Raw genomic sequence first — 21,962 nt, 5'->3', positions numbered from 1 at the left:
GTGGTCTGCCTATCTACCTCACCCATTGCTCCCTTGAGGTGTATCACCAGATGTTCAACTGCAGTGCAGCACACGGAGGTCGGCCTATGTAGCTCACCATGTGTTGTATCAACCAGTGAGATGCATCGCTCAGAGCTCATCCTGAATTGCTGCATTAATACTCACTTGGTGCTCATCAACCTGTACTGCACTGATGTACGGCTGTTGATGTGCACGCATAAATGTCTGTATGCTTGCTGATGTGTAAAACTGGATGTCTGGTTGTCTTAAACTTTGGAGAGTTTTTAATGATGCGTTGTTCTGTGGGGATCGGTGCATGCTCTAAATGTGCCCATGTGTTGTGTGGCGCTCTATAAATGCTCCCCGCAACACTACTCCTTTACTTGTTTTTCGGTTTTTCGGTAGGCTCGCTTGAATAGTTAGAACAGATAGTTTTGCCTTAGATCCATCTTTGTGCCACCATTAGTATTGCTTTGACTGTATGTTCGTGACCATAACCGAAAAGAAAGCATCTCTCTGCTTACACATCTGAGCAGCAACCATGCAGGGCCTCTTCCTCATTACCACTCCCTTTTAATTCATTACAGTCATTCACCGGTTTGCAGTACTGATTACGCTTAATATGAACAGGACTCCTACAACTTCCTATGTTGCGGCTGAAATAAGAAGTCCCAGTTCGCGAAGCATTGCACTCAATTAATCTGGCAGCTGTTGACAGTAAACCTAGAGGTTATCTGCTTTACTAGCAGTTTAATGGTACGTTCTGAACAATTACTAGGCACCAGTTAAGGGCTAAAGGTTATTAAAGTTCAGTAAACATGCACCCATTAGTGATTATCATTTCCACTTTCATTATATTTATATTTTATGAAGCACAGTGAGTTTCTCCAGAAAGATTTGCCAATCTGACTAAATTTGGTACTTACCCAAAATTCATGTAATAAAAATATCAGCAAAAATAATTCACATACCATTCGTCCTTACTTAATTGGACATTAACACGTCATACACAAAACACGCATCGTTACATTTAACAGTAAGATAATATTTGCTTCACTGCCAAATTAAAAACAGCTCCAGCCCTTTGCTTGTAGCACCAACAAACGTCCGTCAAAAACAAATTAAATGAATAATCCAGCCAGCAGCCCAACAGTCCTGAGTTAAGACTTTACCGTTGCATCTTTGTATCAGAATATCTTAATGAAAGATGTTGTAAGAACCTAAAGGAATGTAAAAAGAAAAAAACGCATGCATCACTAAAGGCGTCATTCCAATTGGTGCACAGAGGGAACACGGTTTGGCAAGTTGTTGCCCTGGTTAGTCATATTTTTTCAGTTTCAAGCATGTGATACAAAAAATGAAAAGGCAAAAAAGAAAACACGCCGATGCCTAAATGTGGCAGCTATATTCTTTCAACAAAAATTTAGAATGATGAAAAATTAACCATTGAATATAATTGAAATGGAACTGTATGGATGTACTTAAAACAGACATCGAAGCAATTTCTATTTATGCCCTTTTTTAGTGTAACAGCACAGCACATGAAACTATAATTCATATTTTGCAAAGTCTCATTGGCTTTGAATCACTGAACCCTGAAGAAATTGTTTAAGCACACAAGGATAGCAAAAAAAAAAAAAAAAAAAAAATAACCATAAATAACGAAAGAAAAAAAAACATTGGCAATAGAAAGCAATGGCCCTCCAGTCTCGGCACTGAACCACACTTCTTTTTCTGTACACATGCACATGTGATCAGGAGAAGTACTATCACTCACAATGCAAGAGAGACAATAACTGAAGTTTACTGACCAATTGCCATATGCTCTGTGGTGTGATGGGTGGAATAAAAGTGTGAATGACACTTGGAAATTCCAATGAGAGAGGGCTCACCCTAAGTCCCTGTGTGTATATCTGCATGAATGTAATTTTTGGTATGATATATTTTTTTTGCTTTCCTGAGGCTGGTCGGACAGTTGCCTGTTGTCCTAACTAAAAATCACACATCGACTTTTTCCCTTAGTATTTATTACCCAATTAGGGCAAATGCCGCTCATTCTCGAGCTTTCCATAGTTAAGTTCCTTCAGGTCCGAACTGAAGGAAATTGCCTGGGGCAGAAAAAAAAAACAATGCAATGGGGCAATACTAGAAACAAAATTGGTTGCAAATACCGTTCGTGAACAATAATCCCTATTTAAACCTAAAAAAATAGTAAAAGGGTTCTAAAACAAAATCAATGCCATGCAGAAACGGAAAGTCACCAGAATTTTGTGAACCCACAATACACCAGGGTGGGAATGAGACTGCAAGGAATACACCTTTTTCGGAATGTTAAACTCAACAATAACTTTTTTAAAGTATCCTGAAAGTGAAAACAATTACTCTCACAGATTAATAAATACATCCTGATGTAGTCTCATTTGTGTGAGGAATGTTATGTGCTCTTTAGGCTGTTTCCTTTTCATTTATTTATTGAAGCAACCCTGGAGGCTCATTTACAAGAACTGACACATTGCTGCGCTGTGGCATCAAAAAGGGTTATGACACCATGCATACGTAGTATTCACAATACGAGGCACCATGGCGCAAAGACCCAAGGATGCGTCAGAAACACTGACGCATCAGTGGGAACACTGCCGCAATGCATGAGCCTCAAAAGTGTTGCATTGCTGAAATTGTCCTCACAACTGACTCAACTTCAGCGATGCATCAAAAATCAGAGGTGACACGTCAGTTCAGACTGACACAAGTAGCCTAATGTGTTGGAAGTAATGTGAAAGACTATAAAATGGTGGAGTAGCACCTTGTGCTATATCACGTTGGTTCTGGATGTAGTGTAAGCAGTATGCTATATGTCACATTACAGTGGGCATAGTTTACTAATGTGTATGTGGAGGCCTCAGTAAGTGTGACATAGTGAGTGATAGTGTTATGTGAGTTAATACAACTATATGGTGTCATGTAAAGTGGCAATACATGTATTACCTATCTTATGTGTATACTTAGCTGTTGTCCTCTGGGCTATGCGGGCCTGGACTTGGGGAACCTTTCCTCCATTGAGACGTGACGATCCTGGCCTGTTCCTTACAAGCAGTACACAACGTCACATTGCCTTGCTGCAGTGGATATGTGTCATGGTCCCAGCTTAGCCATGAGGTCCTATAACATGATTGTCACATGTGTAGACCCCCTACAACAAGTGAGGATGTGAAATGCAGACATATTCAAGCATTTAGAGTGACTTCAGATGGTAAGATGTCTGTTACAAAGCCACTGCGTCGGTTCCTATGCCTGGGTATAGGAATTGTGACGTATCTCATGCTTTGTGAGACACATCTTGAAGAAGCGACACACAATGAAAAACTTGCAGATATCACTGCATCAGTAGTAAGTGTGTTTTTCCAATGGAACACCCACTTTGCATACATTAAAATCTGTGTTACGCAGCTGGTTCCCACAGAGGTTTTTTCTCATGCAGGCCTCAAACAAGAGACATATCTGGCCACATGCTTCACCTTGGAAGTATGGAACTACAATAATGCCACCACTGCGTAAAACAAAATGACACATCATAAGTGCAAGCTCCTTGCATATATGCCCTCTGGTGTTTTGAACAAGTGGTGTTTTGAACAAGAACGAAGTGGTAAGTTTCGGGCACATTTTCATTGGCTAGTGGCAATGGCATTTGTGAGTTAAATGTACTTTTAGAAACAATTTGGTTTCATTTGGTTTTCCGGCATTATATAGAGTAGGCTGGATCCAAACAAATGTAATGTTACATGTGCTATAAGTGGTTTACCACACACTTGTCACTTTTTTGCCATTTAAATTGATGTGGCATTACCTCATTAATACCACATTTCAGTATGTGACATCTGTCATCTTTAAATGCAGTAAACAATCAAGGAAACACTCTTTCGGAATGATGAGCCCCATTCAAGGAAAAATGAACACTAATGCTATCATTATTGAGCGCAGCACCCTTTTACTCATCTGTATCTTTACCACACATTCATAGAGACACTCTAAATGATGGCAGCAGTGTTATAAAACAATATGGATATTTGTGTCCAAATATTTATTTTCTATCCCATGAAAATAATGGGTTATCTCCAAAATGTCATGCTTTTGTGTTATTCATTACGATTAAATGCCAACTCCTCTAATGCTTTGTTGATTTTAATAAACATTGGCACACTTCTGTAGGAACAAAGATATTCTCAGGAAACAAGGTGAATATGTTTTTCTTATTGCTTTGAATGAGGCAGGCAACCTATGAGGCGAGGGTCCATGACCTCAAACTGCAGTGCCAGACAGTGAGCATTCACAATGGTAATCAATTTGCCCTGAGGATATCTTAGGCTAACCTTTGGACATTTGGCATGAGAAGCAACACAAACATCTAAACTCTAGAGAATAACAGTGAAATAGCTGAAAAGCTTAAAAGTCCTCACCAAGTTGCATTAACAAGAATGTCACAAAATAAAAATCAGTTAAAGGAATAAAGTACATTTTTATTAATAGCAGAGATAATAAATTGTGTGATGTAAGTGAAGCACAATGGTGCTTCAAATATTTTATTATATTTTGCTCTGGTGTTGGAAACTTCTTACAGCAGCTTCTTATCATAATATAATTTTATCAACACCTCCCATTGCTGGCTTCCTATTACCAAATTGCTGCTGGCTTTTATAGGGAGACCAAATAATTCTCAGAGTAGCCAGTCATCATCTTCCTCCAAGTCTAATAATCCTCTTTCAGTGGTGCGCACACATATAACTGAATCTTCTCTACCATCAGCTTTAACAATGGATAGTGCTGCAGTCTTTTTAAAGGATAGCGCCTCTTTATCTCATGCTGCTGTCGCAATTGTGAAAAAACAATCTAACACCTCCTCCGTCAAGCGCACAAAAAAAGACCTTGATTCTCCCTCAAAATCCCCTACACATCTTACTCTAGATTATGTCATGGAGGAATTGCGTGCATTAAAGCCCTTTATTATGGACACTAATGCCTCTTTGCAACATATTGAGGAGCAATGGTCCCAACACGAACAACGAATTTGTACTCTGGAACAGAGAGTCAGTAACCTTGAAGAATGTACCACCGTCAATCTTCAGATCTCCAAGGACATAGCTCAACTTAAAAGGTTTACTGAAAACTTAGAAAATAGAAATAGGAGAAATAATCTTCGCCTTTTTGGGATTCCAGAAGGTTCGGAAGGCTCTAACATGATTGCATTCCTTCAAACAGCAATACCTTCAATTCTTCTCTTGCCTTCAACCTCTCCTCTCTCTATCCAACGGGCGCATTCTTTAGGTTCACAGACTTCAACTGGCCCTCGTGCACCTCCTAGAGGCATTATTATTCTCTTTCTCCAATTTACTGACTTGATGCACATACTCTTGGAAGCCAGAAAGATGGGCTATTTGCTATGGTCAGGTTACAAATTGTTTTTCACACAAGACTTCTCTCCTGCTACAGCTGCACGTCACAAACAGTTTTTGGACTTACGTCCACAACTCAAATCCTTGAATATTCTATATGGTCTTCTTCACCCATACCTTTTCAAAATTACATTCAAGGACAAATCTTACTCGCTTGAGGAACCTTCAGCATTACAAACTTTTATTAACCAACACAAAACAGAAGCAATGGAACAAGGAGCATCTGCAATTACTTGAAGATATAATTTAATTTGTCTTTAATGTCCTTTCTTCTTTTTTTTTTTTCTGGACAGTTTAATAGTAATGGTTATGTTTAGTATTTATATCCATGGTTTTCCTTCTCTGCATCTTCTTATTTTCTTTTTTTTTTTTTTTAGATAGTGTTCTTTGTGCAATCCTCATGTAACTTTCCCAACCGTATCCCTTTCTCACCATCCACATTGTTCTCCTATATGTTCCACTGGTAAGCTTTGATTTTTATTGTGCTTCATGTCACACTCCTTTACTGTAGTTATTACGTTATTTGGTCTACTGAATGGTACATTTTTCATTTTTATGTTTTTTTTTCTTCCATGAAACTCGCCTTCATATGTTTAAATATCTAATATCACTTTTCTTGTGCTGAAGCCACTCTTGCCTTTCTTTTCAGGTTCTTCGCTGTCCCTCTACCTTTCGGGGTATTCACTTTCTATCTTGCCTTCTTTAGCTTTCGTGGACTTTAGTCCCTGTATTGCCACATCCTTATATATACAACTTCTGGAGGTCATCTTCCTCCTTTTCTTTTTCTTCGCTATCTTGTTTCTTCCCCATTTCTTTGCTTTTGCTAAATTGATATGCCTAGTTTTTTTCCTTGTTACAGCAGTTGTTTATTAATACTTCTTGTTATGCAACTTAGAACTGTTACTTGGAATGTTAAGGGGCTGAAACACCCCATTAAACGTCAGCGTGTCTTATCTCACCTAGCTTGTTTGAAATGCCACATTGCTTTGTTGCAAGAGACTCACCTCAACGACTCTGAGGCAATTAAGCTTAAAAAACAATGGGTGGGGGACATTGTCTACTCCCCTTCCACCACAAACAAAAATGGGGTAATAATACTCTGTCATAAATCTCTCTAACCTACCATAATTATACAGCATCAAGATACAGAAGGTCACTGGGTACTTGTTACATTTACAATTGATAATATTTCTCTTACTATCGTAAATATATACGGCCGCACACATCCGGATCCAAATTTTTGGAAGAATCTTTCACGTATTGTCTCTGAACATTCCTCAAACAATTTACTAATAGGTGGTGACTGCAACCAAATTCTCGATCCATTACTCGACAGACGTTCCACGTCACGTTTCATTCCACATGCCTCCCACAAAGCTTTTAAAAACTTTATTTTACATCATTCTCTCTCTGACTCCTGGAGAGTATGCAATCCAGACCTCTTGGAATACTCTTTTTATTCTCCTACCCACCATTCCCATTCTAGGCTTAATTATATCTTTCTGAGTAAAGGTTTATTGCAACATATGGTCAACTCTGAAATCGGTGCTATTTTGATCTCAGATCACACACACCTGTGATTACTGACCTTGATCTTTTTCTTAATAGTTCTAAAACATCTTCATGGAGGTTTAATAACTCTCTACTTTCAGATGCTACTTTTATCGCTTCCTACAGTAAGTTTATAGAAGACTATTTCCACATCAACGATAGTGATCAACTATCATTTCATTTTGTGTGGGATGCATTCAAAGCAGCCTCTAGGGGTTTCATCATAAGTTACGCTCACTCCAAAAAAAAGTCTGCTCAACAAAAATCGACTTCCATCCTTGAAAATATAAAGTCCCGAGAACATGAATATTATACTCACAAAACTAGTAAATCACATCTTGAAGCACTAGTCTTAGTTAAAATGGAGTTTAACCAATATACAACTGAACAAGCATGCGGCACCCTCCTGAAAATAAATGCCAGATATTATGGTGGTACCAATAAAGCTGGTTCTCTTTTAGCTCGATATTTGAAACAAAGAAAAGAAAAAACAACTATTAAATCTATCACAGATGACAATGGTGTTAAACACTTTAGGGATAAAGATATAGCATTGTGTTTCGCTTCTTACTATAAGGACCTGTACACTCCAGAACACATACCAACAGTTGAATCTCTCAACCAATATTTCTCTAATCTCAAACCAAGAGACCCATTGCAGATTGACCTCTCATCTTTAGACCAACCCCTTCAATTTACCGAAATGTATACAGCTTTACAATCTCTCCCCAAGGGTAAGGCTCCAGGCCCAAATGGCTTCACATTAGAATTTTTTATTCAGTTTGCTAAGTCTCTCTTCCCCAAACTCTTTCAATTACTTAATCACTTTATAATGTCAGGTTCTGCATCTGGCTCATTTACGGAGGCCATGAATTATCTTATTCCCAAAAAGGATCAGGATGCGACTGACTGTAAAAATTATAGACCCATATCTTTAATTAATACTGATTGTAAACTCTATGCCAGAGTTTTAGCTCTCCATTTACTCCCATATATACCTGACCTTATTGATTCTCATCAATCTGGTTTTATCCCTAATAGAAATGAGACAGATAATTCCCGTACTTTTAAAAATATTATTAACAAGGCATCTAAACTTAAGATTCCTCTGGCAGCTTGATCATTGGATGCAGAAAAAGCCTTCAATAGGGTCTACTGGGGTTTCTTGTCGAAAGCATTGGAATGGCATGGACTAGGTACTAAATTCCGACATTTTATATCCATTCTTTATTCCTCACCATGTTCTTCGTTATAACAAATGGTATCGATCTCCTTTTTTCCCTCTTAAAAGGGGTACTCGTCAGGGATACCCATTATCTCCTTTACTATTTATTTTGTCTCTCGAACCTTTTCTATACCAATTAATAACGTCTGAACAATTTACGGGGTTTCAAATTAATAATGCACACATCAAATTTATGGAATATGCTGATGATATTCTTTTGTTCATGTCTCACCCTGACACTTCTCTTCCTGCATTCCTCCATGAGCTCAACTTATATTCTGATGTATCTGGCTATAAACTTAATGTAGACAAAACAGTGGTCTTACCACTTAATGCTCATTGCACTTGCTCTGTATTCCTTGATGCAGGATTATCTTGGAATTCTTCTAAGATTAAGGCCCTCATTCTGACCCTGGCGGCCCTAAACCGCCACGGCAATGGGCAACGGAAGCACCGCCAACAGGCTGGCGGTGCTTCATTGCCCATTCTGACCGTGGCGGTAAAGCCGCGGTCAGAAAAGGGGATCCGGCGGTTTCCCGCCGGAATACCCCTGGCAGGGCTGAACCTCCATGGCGGCGCTGCAAGCAGCGCCGCCATGGGGATTCCGACCCCCTTCCCGCCAGCCTGTTTCTGGTGGTTTTCACCGCCAGGAACAGGATGGCGCGAACCGGTGTCGTGGGGCCCCTGGGGGCCCCTGCACTGCCCATGCCACTGGCATGGGCAGTGCAGGGGCCCCCTAACAGGGCCCCAGCATGATTTTCACTGTCTGCATAGCAGACAGTGAAAATCGCGACGGGTGCAACTGCACCCGTCGCACCCCTGCAACACCGTCGGCTCCATTCGGAGCCGGCTTCTATGTTGCAGGGCCTTTCCCGCTGGGCCGGCGGGCGCTCCTTTGGCGGGCGCCCGCCGGCCCAGCGGGAAAGCCAGAATGGCCTCCGCGGTCTTTTGACCGCGGAGCGGCCAAATGGCGGTGACCGCATGGCGGGCGGCTACCGCCGGCCGCCGCGGTCAGAATGACCGCCTAAATGCCTGGGGTATGGTACTGCACTACTCTCAAGGATACATTAAAGACTAATTTAGAAATCTTACCTGGAAAGCCTGTAGATCTCACACAGAAACGGTCTCCCTTATATCTCACGTGGTGGGGCCGCTTCGACACCATTAAGATGATGCGTCTCCCTATCATTAACTTCCTCCTTATGATGCTTCCTATTAAGATACCATAACTATTTTTTAGTTCAATTGATCAAATTCTATCCAAGTTCCTGCAGAACGGTAAACAATCCTGAATCTCTCTCTCGAAATTAAAACATCCTAAAGTACAAGGTGGAGTTAATTTTCCTGACTTTTTAACTTATCACAAATCTTTTGGCATTAGGCAAATACATCCCTATTTATCTACGCTCATTGAAGCCCCTCAAAAGCTATGGTTCTCTTTGGAAGAAACATTTATTTCTCCCTTTTCCCATAAACACATTATATTTATGCCTAACCCTCCCAAAATTCTGTTTGCCCAGCACTATCTCCCATTCAGTCAACTTACTGAAACCTTTTTTTATTTCGCATCTTACCTCCATTAAGCAATTCTTTAACAGTCCTATTTGGCACAATAGTTTGCTTAGGAAACAAGGTAAAACCTTGTGTTGGAAGGCTTGGATGGCTAAAGGTATTCTTCTCATTTCCCAATTATATCATTGTTGGAAAATGGGTTATTGGTAGGGCAGGTAGGTACCTACACCTAGCAACAAGCCACAAACCTCCACAAAAGTACAGTTAGGTCTCAGTAAATTAATCCCAGCTCTACCCTTGGTAGCTTAGCATCGAGCGTCAAGGCTTAACTTAGGAGACAAAGTGTAAAGCATTCAAATATCACAAAACAGTAATTAAATAAAACACAGGAAACAGTTTAAAAATCCAAAACCAATTTATAAAAATAGCTTATATTTTTATCTTTAAAATGACACAAAAACGATTAAAATCGGTTCAGGGGAACCGGAGATATGAATTTTTAAAGTATTATTATTTTCTAGCGCTCAGAAACGAAAAGCGCCAATCGGGTCATCTGGTTGCACCAGGACCGGGGCAAAGTCAAACTTTCAGGCCGACCGCGATGGAGCCCTGCTCGGCTACAAGTCGCGGGAGGCCTCGGTCAAAAAGTTACCTTCTGACTTAGTCTCTTTTTCGATGTTTTTCTTCCCCGGGACGAACCTGCCAGTTGGATCCGACCTCCTGGAGCCCTTGTCCGGATACGCGAAGTCGGTTTCCTCGGTGGTGATTTTTACCTTCGGACTTAGTCGTTTTTTCGAGATGAAAATCCTTCGACCGGGGTAAACCTGGATCTTGATCCGATGTCCGTGGAGCCCTTCTCGGATACGATGGCTGGAAGGTCCCGGTCAACTTTTTACGTTCGGACTTAGTCTTTTTTTCTGATGTTTTTCTTGACCGGGACGAACCACGAAGTCAGGCCGGGTCGCGGTTGAGGCAAGCCGGCTAGAATTTCCGCGTCGAGTCGGTCACTTTATGGAGCTTTTTTTCTAAAATTTCTCCAATCTTTTCCAAACTTCTGGGGCTTCACCCAGATGTTCTTTTAAGGTTCTTTTGGGGTCCACAGCTCACCCCAAGGGTCCAGAAGTTCTGTGATGGTCCTTGGGAAGTGCGGACTTCAACTCCCAGAGTGCACCTGGCGCAAACTCCTTTTTGGCCACTGGGCAGTGGTCAGCTGGTCACTTTTTCAGGAGTTGGTGCAGGGGACTCTGGTTAGCAATTTTTCACCTGTAGCAAACAGGGAGTCCCTCCTTGAACCAGTGGAAGCCAGGCAAAGTCCTTCTTGTGGTGAAGCCCAAGTGTGCAGCTGGTGCAGTCTTTCTGAGTGCAGGGTCCAGGTGCAGGCCAGGGGTCCAGCAGGGCAGTCCTTCTTCTCCTTGTAGTTCTTTCTTCTTGAAATTTGGTGGGGATCTGAGGCGTGGGTGCAGGTCTGCCAGTTTTATCCTTGCTCCTGGGTGAAAAGCAGGGGGGCCCTGGTCCTCCAATCAGGGACAGGGTCGTCCCCCTGTGATGACCACTTCCTGGGAAGTGTGGCAAAAATCCATCCCAGAAGGCAACAGTCTCTAAAAATCCAAAATGGATGAATCTGATTTTTAGAGGAGAGATCTGGCTGAGCCCACCCACTGGTGTGGCTAAAAATCATAAACACACCCCTCTCCTGCCCTCTCCTAATCTAATCAAGGGGGCACCTAGCTGTCTGGGGTTGCAGGATGTGGGGGTGTTGCTGGGTGCTCCAGATGTCCTTCCCTGCCTTTGAAGACCAGTTTGGCAGCCCTCCCCCTTCCTGCTTCCCCATCTGCTGAGGGGAGATTCTCTCCCCCAAGCACATTCCTTTGTGTAAAGCCAGGCCACTTCACACCTCATAAAAGTGGCCTGGCAGAAGCTGCTGCAGGCTGGCCAATCAGAGCACAGCAGCAAAAACAATGCAGAGCTGAAATTGGCAACTTTTTAGGTGAAGTCTAAACTTTTTACCTGCACTAGTTATATTAAATCCAACAACTGGAAGTTGTGGGATTTATTATAACAATCAATTTGATACCAAATTCTTGGTATGTAACATTTAAGGAGACTTTAAAATTAAAAATAAAGTCTGCCCATTCTAGCCTATGAAGGCCATTTACTTCAATGAGGGAAAAACGAATTTGGCTGTTTTTACCTCACCAGGGCTTATAAATCTATTTTTATAAAGTCCCTGCTTATAGTTACATGGCACCCAGCCCTAGGGGCACATAGGGCACACCTTAGGGGTGACTTATATGTAAAAATAAGGTAGTTTAAAACTTTGGAAGTACCTTTAATTCCAAAGTCGAATTTGCATATGACTTTATTTTAAAAGCAGCCAGCAAGGCAGGCTTGCTTTTAAAATGACACTGGGCACCTCAGCAATGCACCTAGGTGTGCACCACCTATGCTGTGGTCCCTAAACCTACATGCCCTACCATATACTAGGGACTTATAGGTAGGTTAACTTAGCCAATTATAATTAGCCTAATTTGCATATCCATTTTACACAGAGCACTGGCCCTGGGACTGGTAAGCAGTACCCAGGGCACAGCCAAGAGTCAGTAACCACCAGTACCTATCCAGAAAGAGTGGGGGTGATCAGGCAAAAAAAGGACTTTCCTACAATCATGAAGACTCTCTCATCCCTTTTACTACTCTCTCAGCAATTTATAATCTCCCTATTCGCATGAAATCCCAATATATCATTCTTTCTACTCTAGTCCAAGAGGCCCTCAATAAACTTATACGTTATAATCATTCCTCTCTTGCATCATCTCCACACCCGATCGTAACTTCTAATTATCCTAGGGCAGCTGGAATTTATAAACTTTTAAGAACGTCTGTTTCACCTAGACTCAAATCACCTGTTGTGTGAATCAGATCTTGGTGTTGTTTGGCCAACTTTTTTATGGGATAGAATATGGTATAAGATACAATCCACTGCACGCACTGCAAGCCTCACACAGACCCTATATTTTTTTTATAATAGACCTTTTTACACTCCTGTACGCCTTTACAAACTCAAACTTGCACAAAATGACAATTGTTGGCGCTGCCACACTCAGCAGGGTACTGACTTTCACATGTTTTTTTCTTGTCCATCCCTATCTACTTTTTGGTCCTCAATATGGTCTCGCATTTCAGCAACAGCTCAGATCTCCTTACCAATGTCATATGAATTACTGTCTTTGGGTGGCATGCACGATATCTGGAGTTCATTCAGGCCTCTTGGAAAATTGGTGGACCCTTTGCTTTCTATTGCAATCTCTATTATTACTTCTAACTGGAAATCTTCGGAGAACATTACTCTCAGACAGTGGTGGAATTTTGTATGTTATCATAATAGACTTAACAGCTACAAGCTTGATTCAACATAAACTTTATTCAAACGTCATCAGCTGTGGTTGCCATTAAGTAACTATCTCTCACGCACTGCAAAGGAAATGGATTTTTCTCCTCCTTTTTAAAAAATGTCAATATATTTCCTGTTTTTCTTCTTATATATACTTATTTCATCTTACATTGGCTGTAACTAATGTCTATTACCTCTCTCTCCAAATGGCTATCACTTGATTCCCTTTTCTATCCCTTCTCCCATTCCCTCTCTCTTTCTTCATTCTTTATTCAAACTTGGAGTCTTTGATACTATATTGCTGTGTATGCCTAATTCATTTACATGTTTTATATGCATTTATAAGTACAATATTCCTTATGCATATATATTCACAACTGCATTTCTCTGTCCTGGAAATGTTAAGTTAATGTTCTTGTATTTGACTCAATAAAAAAATTAAAAGAAAAAAAAGAATGCAATATGAAGCAAATGATATTCAGCTACTACTTTGCATTTAGCTTAGACTACCTATGCAGTCAGCTTACAGCCTAAGGAGCATTGGCTTTCATCAGCCAAGCAGCAAAACTGCCTAATATCCCGATAGGCAGCAGATCAAGGGAAAGCAAGATACTACTACAAATAAAGTACTGTGTGGGTAGAACAAGACTCAGCATTCCATGGAGCCTGTCTATCAGACGTCTGTGCCAGAGTGCCCCAGAGAATGAGGGTGTCGGGGTCTGGAGCTCTCTTATCCATACTCTCCTCACACTGGTTCGATATTTTGTTTGGCTGTTGCCTCTGAAACCATGAATTCATTGTGCACTGAGTGGCCTCTGTGGATATTATAGAAAGGAGGCATATGGTAAATTATAGCAATACCCAAAAAAGAAAGAAAAGAATTTGATATACTTTCTCAAATGGTCACTTTTCCTTTCTCTTCCAAATAAGCAAACAAAGAAGTAGTAGTGGTAGTAGTAGTAGTAGTAATACTAATATTAATAATCATAATATTAATAATAATAACAATAATAATAATCATATGTAAGAAATACTTCCAGTAGTTTTCAAAAGGGGCGAGATAAAAGGTTCTTCTGATATTTCATGTGCAGTAAAAAGTAAATTTCGGAAAATATACACAATCTTTTGCAAAGCCAATTGGTCAGCATTGGATTCGTCAATGCCTGTTGTGTTTTCTCATGCTTTTTGCAAGACCGATTTGCTGGTGGATGATGTGGGACCCCCATCAATGTAAAAGAAATGGCTAAAAGCAAAAATATGTTTTTTGGTCTCAAGAATCACACATTTACATAGTAGTTCCTGGCACTGAAAATAAACTACTTTCTGTATGGATGTGACCTTTGTTCCAGGGCAAAATATAGTCACTCAAAGTAATGTTAGCCACTAGCTGAAGTGCACTGACCCACCACCCCACGCAATTGGAAGACTTAAAAGATGAATCAAACAACAGCAGATTATTGTATGAAGAGGGCTTGCTGAAAACCCATGTGCTTATGTATAGATATAATTGTTGTAAAATAAAAGGGTCTTCACTGACGCCAGTCCTAAAAACAGCACTAGGACTTGCTGCTCTGAGATCTGCTGCTTCTGTTAGCTTATTTAAGGGAGAAATGTATTTTGCTGTAAAGTCAGCTGCTATGTTTCCCACCTTGTACCTGTGACTGACATCAAGGCAGCGAAAAAGGGAGAAGGTGTCACATGAGTTATGGAAGCGGACAACTGGGCTGGATCAGGGCTCTCACCTTGTTTCTCAGGAGTAGTCCAGTCTTGGCTTTGGCACACTGCAGCAAAGGCAGCAGAGTGTGACGGGATAGTGGTTACTGCCCCACTACCCTTCCTAGTTAGCCAACAGTGACCTAGTGGTATTTGAAAGTGGCCACCATTTTAGCTAGTGATCTGATACTTTTCTTGCCCTTTGAACAGCCCTTTTCCAATTATAAATCTTTTCAATTGGCTGCACTGTTCTTAGCCTTGGAAGTATGCTATCAGCCCTACACTTTTCATTGTAATGAATCAGATTCCAGGTTGACCCATGCCTCAGGGGAGGCTGCCCTATTAGTGTGCTGGAGCATCGCCTCCCTTGTATTTGTTCCCCCCCTTGGCTCCAGCATTAAATCAGTCTAAGACTGATTTAGTTTAGGTTGTTTTATTTCCCAGCCGGGCTGCCATTATATTTTCATTTCAGGTCAGGCGTCACTGTCAGTCAGAATGAGTGAGAGAGCGCAGGGCGGGCAGACCCGGATGGGGCTTCACATGAAACTTGGCTTAAAGTAAAGTGTGCCTGTCAGGTTGGACAGGCGCCTTTCTGCATCCAGCCCGACATGCGTACCTATGTGCATGGTTAGTGCGCCGGTGGGGGTTACAGCTGCAACGCTCAGCCTTCTGAGGAGCACTGCTTCCATGCTATTTGATAACATAAACAGCAAGGAAGTGGTGTCTGGATTGACTCAGGGGATGCACGCAGGTCGACTTGTGAAACAGGATTAATTTGTAGTTCTGGCACGATAGGAGAGACGGCTTTGAAAATAAACTGGCCAACTTGGAGCTTAGTGGAACTTGCAAGTTTCTTCTAGGACTCGGAGACACAATAGTAGGACCCAAACTGAGCATTCGGCCGCATTGTCAAACAGGCAAAGATGAGTTGTATATTCATTCTTAAAAAGGTATGTGTAATAATTAACACATTGAAAATACGGTTTGATTGCTTATTTACTTTAGAGCAATGCTGCTCAACTATGTCAGAGTCAGATTACTAGAATATTTTAGGGAACATTTTGGTCATTGACTTCTTCCTTATAGCATGTTTTAGGAAAAAAGTAAGCACCTCTGCAATAAAGAGCAGAGGTGATGTGGCCTTATGTCCAGAGCTGTCGACTTTGGAACTGGATAAACATGTTCTCGTGTGGGCTTAACAGTCTGTGATTCTAGGAAAATGGCTTAATTATACCATGCCTAAAAATAATTGAAAAATGAATCTAATCTTGTGTAATGGAAACGACTCTGAATGCTCATTTACAGCGTTCCAGTACTTTTAGGTCGAGTTCACGCTAAATAAATCTGCAAAAATGAATAAAGTGGGTCAGCATAACAATTGGGAAAATGTTGATTCTTGCACTGAATTAAAATATTCCAAAAGCTTTAGGCTTCTATGGCTGTAGCTGTAAACAAGTTAAACTACTCTGCACACACACAGCATATCCAACCTGTGCATTAAAACCACCACATCTTGAAAGACACATTTTCTACTCATTGCAACTGTCAGCACTTTGTTACCTTGGCACTTTTCTTTAGCTTTTTATGAGTTATTATTCTGAAATAAGGCTATTCACTTTTTATTGGGGTCTGATGGTTTCCCATGGTTACAGTGTTCTTCCCAGAGGGTGAGCCTATATGTCATCATTACCAACACCCACCATGTGCTTGAGGATGACGCTGAAAAGTGTAGCATTACCATCAGCATTCTCAGGCTCAAAATGGAAGTGCATCAGATCAAGGTCTATGGATCTGGTGTGCTATAATTAAATGCTGCAGTTGCATTGGAACAATTGTCATAGTCGGGGTGCTGCCATCAAAGCTGCATAACTGAAATCATAAGGACTGTCAAAAATCCAAAGGTAGCACAAGGCGCAAGTGTCACAAATGAGCTACATCTGTTCATCGGGAACAAGGTAAGGCTGTAGTATGTAACTGGTGGTCATGCAGTTTGGGGCACACTTTCGCAAATATATTACTAAAGGATGGTGTGTTAGCACACTATAATTCACAGATGGTGCATTTCCACTGAAATGGGCATTACATTTTCACAATCATGCAGTTCTTCTGATAACATTATAAAGCAGTTATTTGCCCACTCTTTGAAAAAAACAAAAAAAATTCTCCCCCGAAACTCCCTTATGATAGTCGGGCTTGCTTGCGACGTAACACTCATTCACAACTTTTATGCCCCACCACTTTCAAATGTCACCAGCCGCCAATACCACTGTCAGCTTTAAGTGAATGCTGCATTGAACTCTAGTCTTTATAATTTTTATGCTACTACAAGTAGAACTACAAGTGGCGAGATTGATTTGCCATCGAGGAAAGTGCTTTTGCATCTACAAATCTAGAATTGGTTGAAAGTGTTGGAAAATATTACCCGTGATAGCTTGGCACTGTGCAAGCTATGGCTTTGGGATTGACAATAACATTCAATAAAATATCATGTGTTTTGGGTTACTTAAACCCTCTTCATCTTTCCTTATAACTTTCCCGGAAGGGTCTGAAAAAATCATTCTCTATCATCAGGCCACTTCTGTTTATGCCCCTCTATTTTTTTTTTAAGAATCCCATCTACACTCGCAAAGTCTGTCCTCACACATTTTTTCAGACAAGACGACACAGTTATCCAACCTAATAGTTCAAATGGAAAACAGAATTGCACGTGCACTTTGTCTCGAAGTATCTTCTTATTGGAGTTGCTACTACTAAGGCCCATATTTATACTTGTTTTGTACCGCATTTGCGTCATTTTTTGACGCAAATTCGGCGCAAACTTATAAAATACAATTATGGCTCATATTTATCCTCTTTTTGTGCCACATTTGCGTCATTTCTTGACGCAAAAGCAGAGCAAGCTTACAAAATACAATTATATTTTGTAAGTTTGCACCACTTTAGCGTAAAAAAAAATACGCAAATGCAGTGCAAAAAAGTATAAATATGGGCCGGTACTTTCTAACAGTGGGTATGGTCAAAAGTTTAATTAGGAATCCTTCCAAAGAGGTGTGGCATATGTAAGAAAAGGTGTGGCTTAAGCATGTAAACTAAAACCCTGTGCCACCTTGCCGCGATTGGGAGCCCCTCCGAGTTTTCTATTATCGCTTCCAGACCTGCCACACAACAACGGACATAAGCTTAAAGCAAGTTAGACATATTGGCTTTGCCAATGCTTTTGTATTATATATATTAATACTAGTCAGCATCTGCAACAAGCATTAAAAAAGTCAAAAGGTTGGCCAACAAGACACTATTGGCTTTGCCAATGCGTGACTTTTTATACTTCCTGTTCAGTTGTTAGGAGAATGATAAGGGAATTCTTACTACAAAAATACTGTTTATACAGCAACTTCTGACCATTTTATTTTTGTTTTAGATTCAATACATTGGTAGCTCCGCTGCATAAAGGATCAGTATTCATCCAAGGATAACCTGGTATACCTGGGTTAACCTTGGGTGGGGAACTGACAACGTGGGCTAAGAGATCAGCTACAACGTATCTAAATACTGTGCAATTTTAAACTCATCACCTTCTCAACTTGCAAGGCATGTTGTCAATGGTTTTCACTCCCAATTGAGACAGTTAAGGTTAGTGCTAAAATACTGGATTATGGCCCATATTGCAAGTTGCCCAGAGAAGTATATCTTAGGTGGACACAGTCCTGGAATTACTGATCCTGCAAATAACAGACTCAGTAATCCTGGACCTCTAGACACCCAACGTGGACATGACAGAGCTGCTGATAGGACTGTGAACAGTTGCTTTACCTGGCACATTGTGGAGCAACAAATACTCCCCCAGCTCTCTCTTTAACTTCTCTCCCTCCAAACCCCCACCACGGACACAAAGCCCTTGCATCTATGAGCTGCCTGTTCGACTTCAGATTTGGGCCCATTTTACTACCCAGAGTGGGGAATAACACAGGGAACTTGTATTCCTGGGTTCACATGTTATTCTACATGCCAGGGGGAAACAAACACACAGGGAACTGGTATTCCTGGGTTCACATGTTTTTCCCCATTGCAGGGGAAAACAAACCACAATGTCTGTTTATTGATATGGGGATATCAAGTGGAATCAGTGAGTTCTCTCCCAATACTCCTGTGCCCAGAGCTTTCAGTGGGACAAAAATAAACTGGAGGGGTGTACGTAGAAGGGTCTTGGCTTAAGAAGTATAACTATGAATCCTTTGCAAGTGGTGTGGCCTGTTTAATAAGGAGCCTGGCTTAAAACTTGTAAATTAAAATCCTATGCTTCCTATAGAGTATCACACAACCAGTATTTTGGTGGGCTTCTGTGAGCTTTCTGTTATTGCATCCAGGCATATCACAAAATAAAAAAACATACACCTGAAAGAAGTCTCAGCTTTTGTCTACACCAGTGTTTGTTAGCAGTATCAGCTAAATTAGCAGCAGGTTCATTTAGTACTGGTCAGTGAGGCATTTGCAGGGCATACCTCTAGAATCTTGTTGTGCCTGTGTAGCTCAAACAGGAGGTCAGTTAACTGTCCCCTGGGGTCACTTCTCCAGAGCCTGGGTTAAAGGCAAACTGGTTCAATTTTCCTTCTCCAGACTGCAGAGCAGTTCTTCTTTGGAAGCTTCCACAGGTACATATGTGTTCTGATGAGAGGGACTGAAGGTGCCACTTTAGTAGGTAGGGAATGCCCTGTTTGTCTAAACTTCTACTTTTTCTGGGTTTTAATCCAAATTGTCTAGGGTAACAAAGGGCTGGCAATCCTGGGTGTGAGCTGTATTAGTCAGTGGCAGACAGCCATTAGAAGTCAGGTAGGGGGTGGGTAAGCCCTGATTCTACCCTTTGAAGCTCAGGAAGGCCTTAGAATAACCCTCCAAGGACATCACAATCAGGAGAGCAAAATCATACACTATATCCAAGGCCCATTTGTCCCCATGTCTGGAATGAATACATAAAATGGAGCAGGAGAGCTGTCACACCTATGTGACCCTGGACATTGACAGAAAGTCACATTTAGTTCATTCGTTTTTATAATAGCAACTCAAAATCTAACATTAATTTTAGATAGGATTTTAAATTATAACTTCTTGGACTAGAAGTAGCATTTCTCTATCTTTTCCCATACTGAAGTTGCCAGTTAAGTGTAATATGGTATCCCATCGTTCGTTATGGGACAGAACGCCTCCCCTCTACCTTGAGAGCTACCGCCAGCTGAACTTCATTTTGGGGGGAGCACTCATGGACTGCACTCCTTTGCACCACCTCCTCGGCAATGGGCTGATTAAAATCTGGTGCATTACTCCCACCGGCGGCGACGGGCCCAATGCTGTCTTCTGTTCCAGAAACTCCAGTCCCGGAACCTATGAGGAGGCCCGCCTGGGGACACCCGCTATTGAGCTCCGTGTCATACGAGTCAACCACTGCAAGCTGGTGGACAATATTTCTGAGAGCGAAAAGTACCCTTGCTGAGATACGACCCCAAGTGATGGAGCACCACGTAGCACTCCAAGACCTATGCACTATGGTACAGCAGCTTGAAGCAAATGTGACAATGGTGAGGGTCACTTCCGGAGAAGCAACATCTGCATACTGGGCCTCATTGAGGGGGTGGAGGTACAGGACCCCCTAACATTTCTTGAAAACTGTTTCAAAATCTTCACATCTGCTGCAGACCTTACCCCTTTTACACGTTGGAGAGGGCCCATAGGGTCCCATTGCACCGGCCCCCAGGGTTCCCTCCACGACCTATGCTGGCCAAGCTGCTCCACTTCTGCAACCGAGACGCTGTATTACGAACAGCAAGGGAGGCGGACCCTCTGTGGTTGGAGTACATGACTGTAATACTTTTCCTGGACTACACATGGTTTGCGCAACAACAACGCACATCATTTATGGCTGGGAAGCGCCGCCTTTGACAATTGGTACTGCAGTATTCCTACTTTTTCCAGATCATCTCAAGGTACTTGCCAATGAGAAAAGTTTCTTCTTCACTGATCCCATGGAGGCCTGGGAATGTTGCACCAGCAGGACGATGTGGCCCCCAAGCACCATTTTGAGAACCTTCCATAATCAAAACTACACCAGCATCACTGGCAAGGCAGAGCTAAGGGAATTGCCACACTTCAAACCTCTGCCAGTGTATCCACAGCCTTGAGAGCAAATTATCAAAGAACACAGGCGTTCGCTAGAGGCAGCGGTCACATCTGGAATGATGGTCTCCTTCACAGATGGAGACACAGGACCTAACATGTTTATATTTGAAGAGGACTCAGTAGGCTCGGACAAGACCCCACGGCACATCACAAACCATTCCTGCTATCAACCCGCAAACGGCAGACTGCCTTGAATACAGTATCCTTTGCCTGTAGAAAATTGCATTTATTGCTGTTACTGTATATTGTTTTCGTGGTAAGGCGGGAGGAAGGAGGTACATTTACCTGAAAATGCATACATAATCTCACTCTGTTACTGATTGTAAATGGCTGTGTGTGGGCCACATTTCCCTTCCTTCTTGTTTATGCTCCCTCTTTGGGCCTACAATACCACAAACTAAGCTGAATCATCCCCACCTCAACACTCATGCACGAAGGAGCCCTTGAGTTATGCAACTCATCTTTCACATAGTGCCACACACCCACCAACCGATAATGCTGAATACTCTCAATTTGGGCATTCTGCCTGTTGTGGAGTGCTCTCCCAGTTGTGTTTATTCGCCCCCTGGATTATTCTTCCCCTTATTAATATGGTGGTAACTGGAAATATCTATCACACACACGTGGTGGTCCCATCAACTGAGGCAGGGATATGTCACGATTCCATCTCTCCTCTTGAAATTGCATCCCCCACAACTGTTCTGCTTATGATGCCTTCCACAAACATCTGGTTCCTCATGCTTAATGTTCGAGGAATGCATACAGCAAGAAACTGTTACACTGTAGATTCATATGTACAACATCAGAAGGCAAATATAGTATTCCTTTAGGAAACATACACCACATCCGAGGAGTTGGAAAGGTTACACCGGAGATGGAGGGCTACACTGCATGCCACAAAATATTTGGCATATGCCAGAGGGGCACTAGTTTGGGTGAGGCCAGACTCCCAATC

Source organism: Pleurodeles waltl, chromosome 10, assembly GCF_031143425.1.
Source record: "Pleurodeles waltl isolate 20211129_DDA chromosome 10, aPleWal1.hap1.20221129, whole genome shotgun sequence".
NCBI classification, from domain to species: domain Eukaryota; kingdom Metazoa; phylum Chordata; class Amphibia; order Caudata; family Salamandridae; genus Pleurodeles; species Pleurodeles waltl.
This window is presented reverse-complemented; position numbering follows the sequence as displayed.